Source organism: Aquila chrysaetos, chromosome 4, assembly GCF_900496995.4.
Source record: "Aquila chrysaetos chrysaetos chromosome 4, bAquChr1.4, whole genome shotgun sequence".
Lineage (NCBI taxonomy): Eukaryota > Metazoa > Chordata > Aves > Accipitriformes > Accipitridae > Aquila > Aquila chrysaetos.
The window spans coordinates 56,883,051-56,887,446 of NC_044007.1; the positions used below are offsets into that span (position 1 = coordinate 56,883,051).

At 41.1% G+C, this 4,396-nt stretch overlaps 1 long non-coding RNA gene across 1 annotated transcript; it reads right to left on the reverse strand.

Moving 5' to 3' along the window:
• Positions 1-2,015: 2,015 nt before the first annotated feature.
• LOC115340196 lies at positions 2,016-4,034 on the reverse strand. Its single transcript, XR_003922968.2, has 2 exons — positions 3,137-4,034; positions 2,016-2,484 (listed from the first exon to the last, which is right to left on the reverse strand). It is a non-coding gene; the product is annotated as an uncharacterized LOC115340196 (long non-coding RNA).
• Positions 4,035-4,396: the final 362 nt, after the last annotated feature.

The window sequence follows — 4,396 nt, forward strand, 5'->3', positions numbered from 1 at the left end:
CAGATGGGATCCATCTGAGAGTACTGAGGGAGCTGGCAGAGGTGCTTGCCAGGCCACTCTCCATCATTTATCAGCAATCCTGGTCAATGGGGGAGGTCCCAGATGACTGGAGGCTTGCCAACGTGATGCCCGTTTACAAGAAGGGTCGGAGGGAGGATCCGGGGAATTACAGGCCTGTCAGCTTGACCTCGATACGGGGGAAGATTATGGAACAGTTCATCTGGAGTGCGCTCACACAGCATGTGCAGCACAAACAGGGGATCAGGCCCAGGCAGCATGGGTTTATGAAAGGCAGGTCCTGCTTGACCAACCTGATCTCCTTCTATGACCGGGTGACCTGCATAGTGGATGAGGGAAAGGCTGTGGATGTTGTCTACCTGGACTTCAGCAAGGCCTTTGACACTGTCTCTCATGGCATACTCCTTGAGAAGCTGGTGTCTCATGGCTTAGACACGTGTACTCTTCACTGGGTGAAAAACTGGCTGGATGGACGAGCCCAAAGGGTTGTTGTGAATGGAGTTAAATCCAGTTGGCGGCGGGTCACAAGTGGTGTTCCCCAGGGCTCAGTATTGGGGCCAGTTCTGTTTAATATCTTTATCAATGATCTGGATGAGGGGATCGAATGCACCCTCAGCAAGTTTGCAGACAACACCAAGTTGGGAGGCAGGGTTGATTTGCTCGAGGGTAGGAAGGCTCTACAGAGGGACCTGGACAGGCTGGATCAAAGGGCCGAGGCCAATTGTATGAGGTTCAACAAGGCCAAGTGCCGGGTCCTGCACTTCGGTCACAACAATCCCATGCAACGCCACAGGTTTGGGGAAGAGTGGCTGGAAAGCTGCCCAGCAGAAAAGGACCCAGAGGTGTTGGTTGACAGCTGGCTGAATATGAGCCAGCAGTGTGCCCAGGTGGCCAAGAAGGCCAACGGCATCCTGGCCTGCATCAGAAATAGTGTGGCCAGCAGGAGCAGGGAGGTGATTCCTTCCCTGTACTTGGCACTGGTGAGGCCGCACCTCGAGTACTGTGTTCAGTTTTGGGCCCCTCACTACAAGAAAGACATTGAGGTGTTGGAGCATGTCCAGAGAAGGGCAACAAAGCTGGTGAGGGGCCTGGAACACAAGTCTTATGAGGAGCAGCTGAGGGAGCTGGGGTTTAGTCTGGAGAAAAGGAGGCTGAGGGGAGACCTTATCGCTCTCTACAACTACCTGAAAGGGGGTTGTAGCAAGGTGGGTGCTGGTCTCTTCTGTCAGGTGGCTGGAGATAGGACAAGAGGAAATGGCCTCAAGTTGTGGCAGGGGAGGTTTAGGTTGGATATTAGGAAAAATTTCCTTACTGAGAGGGTTGTCAGGTATCGGAACAGGCTGCCCAGGGAAGTGGTTGAGTCACCATCCCTGGAGGTATTCAAAAAGCATGTAGACAAGGCACTTGAGGACGTGGTTTAGTGGTCATGGTTGATGGTTGGACTCGATGATCTTGAAGGTCTTTTCCAACCTAAATGATTCTATCCTAACAGCTTATCAAGTGATCAGATCCAATGACCCAGGGTTAGTGTAATGCCTCACACCACTCTAGTGAGAAAAAAACCCAACAAACCAAAACCAAGTAGTTATACTTAAAGATGAAAAATAAAAACCACCAGATAGTAATTTTTATTATTATGCAGAACTTTAGAATAACACTTTGTATAGCAACGATATTTAAATTCATAGCAATCTATTAAAGACATTTATGTACTCAGAGGGGCCCAAACAATATCACTTCAATTATAAAGTTTTAGGAACAAATACCTAAGTATTTAAGGACATGAAAAGGAATCATTTAGCTGCATAGAACTGTCCTCAAAATGTATGGGATATATTGGTTTGGGTATTTGTTTGAATCACCAAGTCAAAAGCAGCAGTACCAAGTTTAACAATAATGGTTACTCAGTGGTTTTGGATAACACTTTCAAAAACTATTAGGTAAAAAAAGTATTTAAAAACAAAAGCTAAATGATACAATGTGAAAATGGCAAAAAATACACTCCAAACATTTTTTATTGCAAGAAACAAAAAGCACACAACAACCCATACAAACATACATATTACTAGCTATAGACAGACAGATGTAGAACATGGCACCATGTTCAATTGTGCAAACCTTGAACCTACATGATCTAAAACTGATCATACATTGTGTTGTACAGATAAAGTCATACAGGAAATATTCTGCATATTTAATATGAAATACAATGCATTACTAGGCACAAATACCAATATTCACATTAGAACTGTGCAAATGATGGCATTACTCAGTTTTTACTATGCTAAATCAAATACATTTTATCTACAACATATACTATGTTTTACTGGAAAATATATTAAGTTAATGTTTGGAAAATTAACACGAGGCTACATTGTTTAGAATTAAGTGCAGCGTGTAGAAGAAAGAGTGAGATTGTGTTTTTTTACTGCTTTTGATGCTCCACTCACTGGCTCAGTTTGACTTCTAGAAGAAGAAATAAAGGCGATCAGAACTTAAAATAAAGCACTTGTACCCAACATAAAGCAGTGAAAACAGATTATAAAACCTGAACATAAAAACATTATGTTCTGATAGTCTAGTGAATGTGGAAATTTATTCATATACAAAAACTGTTCTCTCTTGGTACATTCAGTGCAACTAAAAAAAAAAACCCAAATCCCATTTCTACTTTGTCACCAATTACTCTAAGACTTACAGATACAGAACACAACAGTGCAAGAGGAAGTCCTTAGATACTTTGTCTTTGCTATGGAAGTATCAAAAAGATGAAGTCTGTACTATAGTTTTGTGTTCTTACATAATCAACCATCAAAATACGAAGGTAACTTTAGCCAATTTGTATATCTCTAGTATTACAAATAGGTACCAGATACAGTACTTTAGTTTCTAAGAAAGAACAGTGAGAGTCTAGACACTTTGAAGTGGAAGTTTAAGTGAAAAAAAAAAAGGGTCATCTGACAAAGGAATAAAATGTCAGCAGCGTAGTCTTTACAACAGTGTTTGTGGAAGCCCAAGCATTGTGTTCAGTTATCTACCATACTTAGCCATGAAAGTGCCAAAATACTAAATGTGTTACATATGCTGTATTGACTAAAAATAGTAGTAGAAATGTCACCTGAAAGCAGTTCCTAGGATTTTGAGTGATTTAGGAACCCTGTGACAAAAAAAAAAAAAAAAAAAAGTCTTAATTGCCAGAATTTGCTTCAAGATAATCTTGAAAATGCAGCAGTATTTTAGGAAGTATTTATTACATTTGAATACTTGCTCAGATTCCACATACTCATAGATCTGTACCTGCATGCTATTCATCATGAATCAGACATACAATCATTGATATAGTTAACAATTCACACATCATCCAAAGTGTCCCATGAGCAGAGGCAATTCAAAGGCTGCTGAGGAATTTATGTACAAATAGAAAGGCTCGTGCTTCCTGCCACTGCTAGAACACCACCAGGCTCGCAAGTACAGCCACGTGCCTCCTGAAGATGAGGAAGTACAAGGAAATACTTTAGATTACCACGTAATGGTTTCTTCATCCATTTACCTTGAAGAACATACTACAAGGCAAGCAACACATTTTTGAAGGCCCCTCTGCCATTACAGCATACATTCATCATTCCCAAACATTAATCACTCTACCGGTTGTTTCTGCAATGTCCAGCTGAAGGAATAGAAAGCTAATCTCCCTGGTTAATTTTCAATGCTAGAACAGCAGTGCCCTTCTTTCTTTATCCCCACATACAGGTATCTATTTGATCTTTGATGCTAGCAGTATCTATCCTCTCACTTTAAGGCAGCATTACAACACCAGGAGAGTGTGCCATCCAACCAGAAACAGAGGATGCATTGACAAGACAGCACTAAGCATACATATTTAAATTACCCCCCAAAACAAGGCCATGTTTATAAGCACAACGCTGTGGCATCCAGAATTACTAAGTAGTGCCTGAAAGCACTGCAACAACTACTGCAGTAATATGCTCAAAGTTTACATGCAGAGCCACATAAATTCAGGGGTTTTTGCTTGCAAATGCTTCACATGTACCAGGATGCTGCTGTACTGTTTGTTCAAGACACCCTGTAACTTGTCAGTATGCTTTATTTTTTGAGAACCAACATTAGACATGGCAAAACCACAAGCTAATAAGACATACTAATTGTTGCGGAGAGGCATATCTTTAAGAAGGCTGGAAAACTTGACCATTCAAACAATGCTAATGTGGCTGATACAGAACTGGACTGTATGAATACATAAATGACAGCAATAATCCTGTAGTCAGAATTGCATTTGAATATCTGTAATTTTAATCAATACACCTGATTCTCTATCCTCCATAAATTTTAGGAATACAGAATTAAAACCTGGCGCACA